General features: G+C 33.9%; 1 pseudogene; it reads right to left on the bottom strand.

Moving 5' to 3' along the window:
• Nucleotides 1-226: 226 nt before the first annotated feature.
• On the bottom strand, nt 227-779 carry LOC121499162 (annotated as a pseudogene).
• Between the last annotated feature and the right edge of the window lie 13,202 nt (nt 780-13,981).

Here is a 13,981-nt window from a genome sequence, read left to right on the forward strand (position 1 = left end):
TCTAGGCTGAACCTAATTTAAGTAAGTTATCTTTGAGTGTTTTCTTAAACCTTGATGATATTCCAGAACAGCATCAACCCCATGTTTCTAATATTTTCTGCAGATTTGAGGTCAATACCCGATTAAGTCATTTATGGAAAATTTGCCTTTAGTATCTGATTTACATCATTAGAAAGATAAGAGTTACATTCTTTTTTTTTTAATTTGCATTTATTCTATGCAGAATTTACTCCAGGGCCATACGGTTTTGTTTCTTCAGGTTCTTCTGGGATATCTTTTTCTTCTATGCAACTCCTCTTCTGGTTTAGGAACAATCTGCTCTTTTTCAGTAAGAATCATCTTGATGTGGCAGGGAGAGCTCATGTATGGGGTAATCTGGCCATGAGCCCTGTAGGTTCTACGTCATATCTTGGGGGCTTTGTTCACTTGGATGTGCTCAATGGCCAGAGAATCTACATCTAAACCCTTAAGTTCAGCATTACTCTCCACATTTTTAAGCATGTGCAGTAAAAATTCAGCACTCTTCTTGGGTCACCCACCCTGTGTCCAGCCCCACTGTTTGGCCTGTGCACACCCACCAACTCCACCACTGTAGTGACGGAATGGCACACACTGCTTTTGCAAAGTGACATCTTTCAGATACTTGATGGCTTTTCGGATATGCATACCCTTGTGGCCTGGGCATTTTCACGCATGTTCTTAAAATGAACACAAAGATTTGAACCTCTCGACTTGCATGATTTTGTAGGGTTTTTTGGGTCCAGCGAGTAGCAAACCATCTCTGGAGGTCACCTCAGGCTGCTTGGGGGAAGAGCAGGAGTTATATTCTTATGGCTACAACTAAGGAACTGAAAATGATATTAGTGATATTTATTTCCTTTTCTGAATCGTAGTGGACTTATAACCCTTCTTTTTTACTAGATCAAATTCCACAGTATACCAGGAGCCCTTTCTGACAAGACCATCCTCTTCATAATTGCCTTCAGTTTGAAATTCTGGTAGTCTATTAAATCATTATGACTTAGCAACTGCTAATATATGGACTTAATTTCCTTTACTGTTTCCATATCTCCCAAATTAGATTGAAGAATTTTTAGACATTTTTACATCACTCTTGCATTCATTAGAATATCTAGCATAGCAGTTATTAAACTTAACAACAATCAATGAATTGTAACAATGACATGCTGTTAATCTGTAAAAAACTAAGGCTAAAGTGGTACTAGTTATAAGCTTCTACTCTATAGAAAGGGATAACAGGGTTGTGGTTAGAAAGGGGCACATTAACAACAAACGAGTTCAAATTGCAGGACCGCAAGATTCCAGTTGGTGACTTTGGCAAATCACTTATTATCCTTGAACTTTAATTTTCCTTCGGTTAAATTTAGGGTGGTAAGATTTCTTATCTCCAAGTTGCTGGAAGTTTTATTGGCTCATTTAATAAATAAAAAGCTTTTACTGCATTTATTAATGAATGTTTTTTATTGTTAATTATTTAAAAGTAATAATAGGACATGATGTTGGATTCACTGTTACAAAGAGGAGTGCACAGTATTATATTAAAATGACATTAAACATCTTTCTATTTAACATTCTTCTATTTTTAAATTTGCATTCTAATTTTAAATCACTTGAGTCCACCAATAAATGGAATATTTTTAGGGACAGGACTGATGTCATAGAGTGATCATGAGAACCTTCCTTCTGGAGCTTCATTATCTAGGATATTCTGATCAAAATAATTAAAATGTGTTTTCCCCCTATTTTGTTATGCTGAGTCTTCACCCTCTGATTGTGCCCATCTGACTTCATTTTGCCATTATTTATGATGTGCTATGAACTCCCTTAAAGACATTGTTTCATTGTCAATGTGTTTTACACTACACTTGACCCAAGACATCTCATCTCTCCATCCTCTAGCTTTAACTTTTTCTTCCCAAGTAAGGCTGGTGAAAGAGCTAACGGAGATCCACTGTATCCATTACCTATTGCTGTGTTAGAAATCATCACACATTTAGCAGCTTAAAACAACAAACATTTACTATCTCGTAGTTTCCCTGGGTCAACTATCTGGGCATGACTTAGTTGTCATGGTACCTTAGGTACCTCTGGGTAAGGGTTTCTTAGGAATGTTGTAGTCAGGTTGTCAGAGATCTCATCTAAAGGCTTTACTGAGGGAAATCAGCTTTCAGACTAGTGTAGTTGTTGTCAGGATGTGGTTCCTTTTGGGTTATTACACTGAGGGTCTCAGATGCTTTCTGAATGTTGGCTGAAGTCCTCTTTCTTGTCACGTGGATGTCTCCGGAGAGCAGCTCACAACATAACAGATGTGGCATTCCATCACCTCTGCTGCCTTCTCACTAGAAGCAAGTCATAAAATCCAACTTTCACTCAAGGTAGGAGATTGCAGAAGGGCATGAACACCAGAAGACAAGGATCATTTGGGTCATTGAAGAAGTTACCAACCACACCGGCTCATGATTGAGAAGCACTTTGTTCACCATGCTGTGCCTTTGGAAACACAGCAAATAGGTGCTGCATATACATACATACATACATACATACATACATACATATATGTATATATATACACACACACACACATATATATATATATATATAAATGGTTAAACTTTTTAATGACGTATTTTTTATGATGTCTATTTCTAATTATTTTCTGAGGCTTCCTCATTTATATAAACTGAGTCAAACTTTCAGCATTTTAAAGATTGTCTGGGGCATTGTGATTCATAATGTGGACTGGAAATGAAAGAACTTGTTTATTTTTATCCTGGATGCATCATGCACTTACTGTTGACTCTCACTTAGAGAGTTGCTAAATAGCTGTCTCTTTTTTCATCTATAAAAAGGAGGCAACAATTTTAGTGTACAAATGGTGAGACTATAAAAACATCTTTTGAGAGTTCCATATAGTGGTGCTTTGAAATCATCTAAGTGGTCTTAATACCAGTAAATTTTAAACAACAAAAACAACAAAAGCCAACAAAAACAACTCTTGCACTTGAAGTTCACAGATATATTTTAAGTTTGTAATAACAGTTTCCTGGCAGTAAATTCTTGATTCATCTTTCCTGATTTTCATGTATTTTTACAACGACTTTGTGAATTCCTATTAGAAAAAGCACTTCATTTATAAAGGGGAAGAGTGCTAACAGAACAACTGATCAACTCAATAAAAACCTGATCAGAGAACTGGATTTTTAAGCCACTTACTTTATACCCTGCAATGCCATTTTCTTGTCTTAAATATGAGTTTTGTGGACATTTGATGACAACTATCTCAACTCGAAAATGCGATGCCAATATTTCTTGAAATAAAAACAGACTCTTCAAGTCATATTTTGGCATTACAAAGTTAAAATTAGATCCCACTTCAAACAGGCTTCTTTAATTAGGAAGTATCCCAAACAAAAGACCTCACTTCCCAAGGAACATTGGACTATTATGCTAATTGGAATGGCCACTGTATAAGTCTTGGGTGGATCTGAAGAAAGTAGTTGTTATTCTGGCCTGAGTTTCCAACCACACTCATTTTGCTAAATTGCATTTCTTGAGGAGAGCAGCCTGATAGGCTACAAGTGTTACTAATTCTATTAAATACTCCCTTTCATTATTCTTTCATACTTAATGATCAAAAACCTTAACCACTGTCTATTTTTAAATGATATAGTTCCATAAACAGATTGAAATACTTCAGTAATCCCTTCATGATAATTTGGTTTTCCTGAGTGACCACCCTGTTCTTAATTTTCCCAAGCTGCAATTCTAAATTATGCAAATCATAAAATTGTATTTTGAAAAATATGTAATTTTATAGTTGGTTTGGATGATTTAATTTGCAGATTGACAGAAATGATATATATCTTTATAGACAATAGGTTCAAATCTAAACAGCCCTATAACAACATGTTAAATAGTATTCTCTCTGTCTCCCCATTCTACCTTGTCTCCTGCTTTCTAAGTGTTTATGATCCAGAAAGATCTGTCCTTGTCCCTGCTCTTCCGAGGGAGCATTTCTTTTTCTTTTTCTTTTTTTTTTTTTTTTAAGATTATTTATTTATTTATTTATTCATGAGACACAGAGTGAGACACGGGGGACAGAGAGAGAGGGGGGCAGAGACACAGGCAGAGGGAGAAGCAGGTTCCATGCAGGGAGCCCAACATGGGACTCATCCAGGGTCCCCAGGATCAGGCCCTGGGCTGAAAGTGGCGATAAACCCCTGAGCCACCCGGGCTCCTGTGAGGGAGCATTTCAAGCAAGGTAAAGCCATGTCAGATAATCAGAAATTAATTTAAAAACCATAAATTATTTTTAAACATGCCAAAAGAGAAGCAAAAGTAAATCATAAATTATTTTTAAAAGCTTAATGAACCTAATTTTAATATACTGGTGGACCCATTTCCAATATGTATACATTTGCTTATGTGTCAATGTGTCAATGTGAAATATTCGCCAATATTATAAACAGTCTAAAAGGGAAATTTTAACTGGATCATTTTGCATTTCTAATCAGAAATTTCCAGTGTTTTCTTTCCTTGCATAATTATGCTTCTCTGTACCCTTTTCCCATCTTTCCCCTAATTCCTTCTCTTTGTTTTACTTGACTTAATTCTTAATCCACATTTAGCACTTTGTTGTTGTTGTTGTTCAAATGTTTTCTCCAAAGAGTCCCCATTTCTTCAACAGGACACATCAATTAGAGAGAGTTTATAAATTCTGTAAATGTGATTTTAAAAGAAACACATAGCATAGCAACAATAAACGTCTTAATTTCACATTTTTAAAAACTTGTTTTTTTTCTATTCTTCTATGTCTTTTTTCCCATGTAACATCATTTCATGTTCTTGTCATTCTTGTCACTTTATTATCTTTTCTCACTTGCATGAATCCATATCTGGCCACAAGTAACTAGAAGTCTTGAAGCAATTTTCTTCTTTCAATGAGTTTTTGTTTTGTTTTGAGTTTTTATTGAGTTACTTTCTTTATTCATGTCTTTATAAAGTAAAAACTGAGACAAAGACCATGGTTGAAAGGTACTCTTTCATCCTTTATTCTTTTTTATTCTCCAGAACATCAAAATAAAAAATGCTGTGTATATAAGATTCTTAATCAAATGTTTCTTTATACTGTCCATTGAATTAAAAATGCAATAGTTAATGATTTATGAACACACATGTATACATAATTATAAATAGATGTAATCCTATAAAAATTAAAAAATGCAATAGTTAATGCTTTATGAACACACATGCATGCATAATTATAAATATATGTAATTCTATAAAAATATATATACATATATATTCCAGAAATGACACCAATAAGAACTTGGTTTCCATCATTTAAATATTTTTTATGATCATATAGCTCTTTATTTGTACATGTATACATTTTTAATGTGTGCATTTGGTATTTTATTTTAAAATTGGCATGTGACCTACAAAATATTTTGCACATTATTTTCACTTAGCAAGTTATTTTTATGCCCATATTTATAAGAAAGAGAGCATGAACTTTATTTTTCTAATCCTGAACTATGTGGTTGTGCCATAATTTATGTAATCAGTCCTCTGCTGATGGACATTTAGATTGCTCCTAATGTTTTTCCTCTTATAAACAATATTGCAGTAGCAATACATCTTTGAAAATCTCTCTCTCTCTCTCTCTCTCTTTTTTTTTTTTTTTACCATGGGAGTATTCCTACATGATAAATTCCTAAATTAAAATTGTTGTGTCAAGTAGTCATACTAATTTCCCTTCCAAAATATTGTACTCATTTATGTCTGTTAATATAATGTGTGCGATCACCATCATTCTAATTTTGCTGACCTAAATCAAGTAAAGTAATATTTTGGCTTTAGTTTCTGGTCTTTTGGTTTTGATCCTTAGCAAAAGTGAACCTATTTTCATACATTTATTATTATTTTGTGTAGTTTCTCTAAATATCTATTTCTTTTGTCCAATTTATTGTATTTTTGTTTTTTTCCCTATTGCTTTATATTAGATGCATATTTAAGATTTATTTTTGGTATATATTACAGTGGTTCTCTTCCACATTCTTCTCTTTATACCTGGTGTAGGATTCGTTTTGGGGAACATCACCATTTAAAAATGAAGGGATTGAACAATCCCTTACAAACTAATATTTCTGATCTAATTGTTGAGTTACTCCTGAAATTTGTCTCTAGCACTTACATTCCTGACTTATAGCATAGCCTGATGGGAAAGAAAGAAAGACAAAAGACAGAGACAGAAATATCAAGTACACATACATGATAGATTTCAAAGCAAGATCATTCACATAACATCGACCAGAATTTGTTTTATCTTGATGCATCTATTTTAGAATGGTTCATTGCACATCGTAGGGATTGAAAATATCTTTAAGTTCTCTACAAGGAACAGCTCAGATAAATAACAGCATATTGATAAGCACACAACACACCAAAGAAAATCTATTAAATCATGCAAAAGAAAACAACAGTTACCATAAAGTCTTAGATCCAACAATGACTATTTTTAAATGACATTTTTACATATTGGGAATTTTTCATTTAATTTAAGTGACTCCATCAAACCCAAGTAGACTGCCTTCTGCAGGTAAGATTGTGCTCTTTCTGGAAAGGGTGTTTGTGATTTGTGTGCTTTTGTCTTCAATTTGTCAAGTATGCTATGAAAATTACAGTGTTTCACTCTTGGTATGTACTTGTCAGACTTCCTAGTTCTTGGAGTTTGGGACATGTTGACTTCCACAGATGCTGCTGCTGCTGCTGCTGCTGCTTTTCAACTCTGTCCCCTTCATCCTCTTTCCTTGTTGTTCTCCTTCCTCCCCCTTCAGCTATTTTAACTGATAGCTGAAGGTGCTATCAGGTGAAGCAGCTGAAGGTGCTGCTTGTAGTTAAAAGTTAACATGTTTACTGTTCCTTGTCACACCTTGTTATTCTGTTTGTGTTGAAAATTTTTAGAAAAAATGGGATGAATTTGGTCATGTGTACTTAGGTGTAATAAAACATTCAGGGAATCTTCTCCTTTCTGGTCATTTTACTTTTTACTCAACAAGCACCTTCCAGAGGGCTGTGAAACCTGGGCCCATCTAAGAAGTCTTCCTTTTTTTCCCCTTTATCTTTCTATAAAATTCAGAAAGTGGGAAAGTTGAAGATTCATTGTATGACAAAGGCTTTTTCTGTATTTCAGGGGTTTTGGTAATGAACTGTGATTGTGCTCATGATAATAAATACTTCTCTCCTGTACAGTAAGTTTTGCATTTTGCAGAGTCAGTTATAAGAAGTTATCATAATGGGTACTTGAGACATGGGTATATAGGAAGCTAGCCTGGAATTCTTCTGGCTTATCAGTTTAGAGTTGAGGATTGCTTTTCTGTCTTTACCCACTTATCCGTATCCATCATGCAATACACACATGCCCAAGAAAAACCTCCAGTTGTCTCTAACACTAAATAAATTTACTAACACTAAATACAATGGAAGCTTATAAAAATACTGCTGCCTAAAAGTTAAACATTTCTTAGAACTCTCATTACTTAATGCCAGCATATATTGGTCAGTCCAGGTAAGGGTTATTTTTAAATAGACACACTTCTAGACTTTCTGAAAATTCCACTAGGTATGATCATTAGGAAAGGACAGAAATCTTGAAACTTAAATTCTTTTATTAAGCAACTTAATTTTTAATAAAATATAATGATACATCAACAATAAATGTAAAATGTGCTATGCCCTTTAATGTTATGAAGATAGCATTAGATTGTATTTCATTACCCTAGAGATACAATCCATAGAAAACATTTCCCCAAGAACTATAGCAACCACAGTTGAGAATACATTGAAAGAGACACATCTGAGGAAAAACAAAACATTTTAATACTAATAATTTTGACATCTTTAAGGTCAGTGTAATATAATGAAAGTGTGCATGTGCGTGCATGTGTGTGTTGCTGTGTTTCTCTTAACTTGAACTGTAGTACTTGCTCATTTAACTTCTGTTTCCAACAGAAGAGTAAAATATACTGAATGGGGGCTTTATTCATCTCACTGTCAATGTGCTCATTAGTAGTATTTTTCATTCCTTACTTTGTCATTCCTGAATTTCAGGTAACACTCAGGTAAATCTCGCAGTCTGTCTCTTTCAAGAAAGATATTTAGTTTGATATGACTAACTTCCTCAAGAAGCCAGGGTGGGAAATGAACAGTAACTAGATGAATGTAAGAGAAATTCTCAATTTTGTGAAGACAATATATGAGTACCAAAGAAAACCAGGCCATGTGTTTCACATTAAAATAAAATTCCATATATAGTAAGGATTGAAAAAATGAGGATTGGATTCAGAATTTAATCTCATGCTATTTTTCAAAATGTTAACACTACACGAATATAGTGTATTACTAAATTACACTAATTTGAACATTCTCATGGATTTCTGTCTTGAAATATTTTGCTGTCTTTAAAAGAAAATATGATTGCTTTAAATCTAAATATAAATTTTTCATTGCTTTTTTTATCCACATTTCTTTAGATGTTTTCATTGGATTTCTTAAAGTTTTATATGATTTCCTGAGAATTTGTATTTGATCCGCTAGGACTATTGTAAAAGATTGATAATGTCATTGTTTAGAGTCCCCTGCATTTATTGTCACATCAGAGTCTGGAAAACATATTTTCAAATATATCTTAAATACCTAATTGTATTTCTTGGCAATATCTTTTACATTTATTTTATAATATACCTTCTTTTATTTTCTTAAAATTCACAACTTCTTGATATTATATTTTAAAATTAAATAAAGATGATTTCATGCCCCTACCCTATGGGAAAGCACTTCTTGTGCCAGTAAGAAGTTGGCGCTGAAGGGTATTCATGCATTTGAGAGTTCTAAGTATCTCTTAGAATATCTTGGTGCAGTCAGTTCTTACCACCACCAAATGGTTTCTTCTAGTTCTGTAGTATGAGGCAAATTTCACATGAGGCTTCTGCTGACTGTCTGTGGCTCCTTCATCTGTGGCTAAAATGTTTGTTGCTTTTGCAATTTGCACTGATTGCTTAAGAAAAGAATGGTTTGTTTTGCAAAGGCTGCTTTTAGTTTAGTGGGTTCTGTGCATAGTTAGCTACAATGATTTTATTTTGTGGTAATGGTTCAGATTGTGTTTTTTGGAGGCATTTATTGCATTCTTACAAATTACACATGTTGCAGAAAGGTTGTTTTTATCCATACATGGAGAAGAGATACACACAGTACTTGATTGAGTAAAAAACCCAATGAAACAGGATCATGCCTCACTGTCAAATAAAGAAAAATGATGGAGTCAAGAAGGAACAAAGAAATACTTTTCTAGAGTGTTTATTCCAAGTATTAGAATATTTCCATATTTTAAATGTGTTTAAGTACATTTAGTGTTGTTTTGAGACCCTTAGCAGTTTTAGGGGAAATATCAGCATGGATGAACTGTTCTGTGATAAATAAGAGTAATGTTAATGTTATACTGTTATTGTATGCTATATATTATATGCTCTGTAGTGTGTGCTGGTGGTATTTATAAACATGGTCTCATTTAGGTCTCAATAAAGCATGTTGAAAATTGTTATTTTTATTGAGAGGGAAACCAAGCCTCTAGAATGTCACTAATTTGACTAAGTTTGTGTGCCTAGTAGCAGGGCCAAAATTTAAATTTAGTTCTGATTGATTCCAAATTCTTTTCTCCCTTCATTCTGTTCTATAATATACCTAACAGCAATTACTCCAACGTATTTATATCGTCAGTTTGGGAACTCCTTGTTACTCCTACTTTTATAAGTAGCTTTACGATACGAATTTCTTTACTTACATAATTCAAGGAATGAAATAATAAATCCAGCCCACAGAAATAAAATGTCAAATGTAAACACAGAATTGACTAGCTTGATGTCTGATATGTTGATGTTTCCAAGGAGATTTCAAGGAGAAAGAGAAGGAAAGAAAGAGAGGAAGGAAGGGAAAGAGGGAAAGAGAGGAGAGAAAAGCCAGAAGCTTTATACGTGAACAATATTTGCCAATTAACTTAAAAATATCAGCCACCACATCTTATCTCTTGTGAAAGTAGACATTATTCCTCAGATAAATATTGGCATGGGTTAACAACCCAGAATAATCCTTCTTCATATCTGACAGTAATGATCATGATCCTCTAGCTTTCCTAATACTTTTTTTCATATTTGTATGCATTTGTTCAGTTGCCTATTAATTACTTTTCATATTTCTTTCCCCAACCAGACTGTGAGTAAGTTGAGGCTTTTTCAGATTCATAATTCTGTCCTCTCTGCTAGGCGCATAAAAGTATTTCTAGCGCATAGACTTTTTAACACTTAGAATTTGCAAAAAAAAAAAATTGTTGCTTGGATCAATGTCTTTAAATTCAACAATGTAATGATAGTACTAGAAGCTGCATTAGTACCTTGTTGTCCACCTACACTTACTATCTCTGTCATTGAGAATGTCAATACCTATTTTATCAGGGGTATTAGAACCTCAAAATTGCTGATTATTTAAACTAAGCTTTTTTAAAAAATAACTTTGATGATGATGTTGGTGAAATTGATAACCATTATCAATAATTTCATCATCATCACCCCAATCTAATAAGATTACTACTATTGATTTATACTGAGGAGTAAAAATACAGCAGCATGAAAAATAGTGAATCATAAATACGAGAGAGTCATACACACATTGAGGTGAAAGAACATGAAATCTACCTTCTAAAGATCAGGGTGCTTATTGCCAATACTAAATAGATCAGTGATCATGGCTTGGTCAAAAGGCCTTTTTAAAGTTTCAGTTTTATTAACTTTAAAATGTAGAAAATAATAATCCCTACCCTTTTTAAAGAGCTTCGTGAACTGCGAAGTATTCAGTATACAAATGCTAGCTAATATTATTCCTGTAATTCCTGGTCCAAATGTATCATTAAATGTTAATTGCTGGTTCTAAGGAAACTTCATCTCCTTTGCTAACCTGAGGTCAATTTTCCTTTAATATCTCACCAAGTAGATTGAGATTTAATTCCTAGTATTATGTAGACCATTAAGTACCACATATTCTCTCAGAGGTTATATTTATCCTGAGCATTTTTCAGCCTGATTTCCTGCCTCTGATGAATTCATGATCTTTGATGTTTCCTTGCTTCCTATATCTCCAGGCATCTTTGTAAACATTTTCATCCTCAAGGTATACCCTCCACTCCACCCCATCACATCATCTGATGCAACAGTAATTCAAGGATCTTCTGTTAAACAGGTTTCTGATGATGATTTGGAGTAAAATTTTAGGGCATACATTAGATAGAAGCCGAAAATTGAATATCAGTCATTACTATTCTTTTTTTTTTTTTCAGTCATTACTATTCTTAAAAAAAGAACAGTCATTGACCTTTATCCTGATGAAGTTTGTGCTATTGGTGTCTTCTTTATGTACTGGCTGCTTGCCTTTTCCACCCTCTCTTTCCAGAGACTCTTTTCCTCCTCCCACAACTCCTGTGCATCCTCTTCTCCTGGCCTCCCTAGGGAAGAAGCACTATACTTGTTAAACTGCTCTGCAAAATGATTGAATTCTTGTCTAAACCTATTCAATTAGACTCTACATTTATTTTTCAAAATCGTGCAGGCCAATGAATGGTTTGCTTTTAGTTTTTGTCGGAAAGGTAGGAAAGTTGTTTCAGAATAGACTGTGCTTTTTCTCTGCTGTGAACTCATATAAGCTGAAGACAACTTTTAAGGTAATATTTTCTTTTATTTTTTTGCCTGATTATGTCTTAAGTATTTAAGACAGAAAGCACAAGTGACCCTTACTTTTCCTTTTCCCCACAGCTTAATTTTGTGTGACTTTTGAAAAACATAATACAAGTCAAAATTTATAGTAATTACATATGTTTTAATTTATTTATGATTTACTAAGCACTTTTTAGTTCCCTGTTGGCACAGTCAAACAGAATTCTAAAGACAAACAGCTATGTAATTTTTAAGTTTGTAGCATCCATGTTAATTAAAAAAGGAAAAAACATATAAAATTAATTTTAATAACATTTTAATTCAATAAATCTGAAATTTAATCCTTTTATCATCATCACTATAAAATCGTAGTGAGATATTTGATGTCCACTTTTGTATTACATCCTTGGAATCTACTAGTGTTTTTTTAACACTGCCACTCTCAACTCACACCTGCCACATTTTTACTGGGTTAAGAACTATGTGAGTCCAGGGTCTACTCTATAGCCCAACACAATTCCAAGCACGCATGAATGTTGCATATTTTATCTCATACAATTCTCGTGATAGTCTTATTATTAATTCTGTTGACAAAGAAAACATAAAGAAGTTAGTTAAGTCGTTTAAAGTTACATATCCATACGAAGGCCAGAAATTGAGTTTAGTTCATTGTGACTGGAGAGTTTTTGATTTCAATGTTATGCTTCTACTTCTATGCTTTACTTAGCTATTATTAATATTTGGCTAAGTCTTTAATAAACTCGGGGTTAGATATCTGTTTTTCTCCTTTTATTGCATGTGTAAATTTGGTAAAGAACGCTGAATTGACATATCTGTGGACGAAAATGTTTTCGTGGTCAGAATGTTATTATAAAAATGGATTTAGGTTGCATAAGTACATGCTGTTCTTCTGAAATGATGTACCTTAGCAATGCCTAAAGGGATTTTATCTATGCAATTCTTGGCTCTGCTACTGAATCAATGAAAAAGGGAACTAATTTGTGGAGGGGATGTGGGGTTTACTTCAGTGGAGAGCTTTTAGTAATTACTGGTTTCATATTAATTTGAGGAGTCAAAATTTTACCTAGTATCATTATTATTTTCAAGTTACTTATATTTCTTTATTTAAAAAGAACATGAAAGGTAATGTTTGTGAGGTAGTTAGCTCTACGGCAACAATATTCTTTTAAACATTTATCTTAATTCTGTTTATAATAGGATTTTTTTTCAGGAGTGTTTATTATTTCACTAGGAATTCTAAGTAGATTTATTTAACTAGATCATTTAGCTTATTTTTATACATAAGGTGCCCAAAATATTTCAAATAGAAGCCTAAAATATCTCAGCTGGCATTCTCATGAAGTGACTGTAACGGGGAACATTCTCCAGGCTATAGATGTGATGTGGAGGCTGGGAGGTTCCCAGTTGCAGGGGCTCTTAGAGGTGGGACTGAGGGAGGACTTCAGATGGGTTCCATCAGCAGTCATTGTACATGAGTCCTTTCCTAGCAAACATTTTTTTCTAGATTTCCCGGGAGTCCTGGCGGTCTTTTAGTTGCATTGTGCTCATTGACATGTTGTTGCCTTTTGTCAATTTTCACAGTAAAACTGGGAGATATGCTGAAAGGCAGGGTGACAGCTACACATCTCTTTTGCTGACTGGCTGCATGAAGGATGTAGCAGAAAGAAAGTCATGTGTAGTTTACAGAAGATAGAATAAGTTCCATATGTTCACCATGCAGGCAGTCTTTGTGTCACAGTGAGGGCTTTCCCAGTGCCTATATTTAATTTCCACACAAAGTATGGGCTTTTCTAAAATGCTCACCACATTTTACTGTGTGCACAGTTCAGAATACTTTCCTTTATGAATCACACATTGAGAAAAATAGTGCTTTACCCGCATGAACTGTTAATTTATTTATAGGGGACAATTTTCTTTGTTCTTTCTCCTCCTCCTCTTCTTTCTTCTTCCTCTTCTTTTTCTTTTTTCTTCTTTCTTCTCCTTCTCTTTATTTCCTTCCTCTCCATCCTTCTCTTCCTCCTCTCTAACAAATTCACATTCAAGTTTGGGCTTAAGATGATAATTTAAAAAAAAAAGTGTAGATTCACTTTACCACTGCCTTCCTTCAGTTACTGGCTTGCCAGCTCTAACTCTCCTCTTTGGTCTGGGACTGCCACTCAACTAGTTGGTAAAATTCTGTG

The sequence above is a fragment of the Vulpes lagopus genome, chromosome 9 (genome assembly GCF_018345385.1).
Source record: "Vulpes lagopus strain Blue_001 chromosome 9, ASM1834538v1, whole genome shotgun sequence".
Classification (NCBI taxonomy): Eukaryota; Metazoa; Chordata; class Mammalia; order Carnivora; family Canidae; genus Vulpes; species Vulpes lagopus.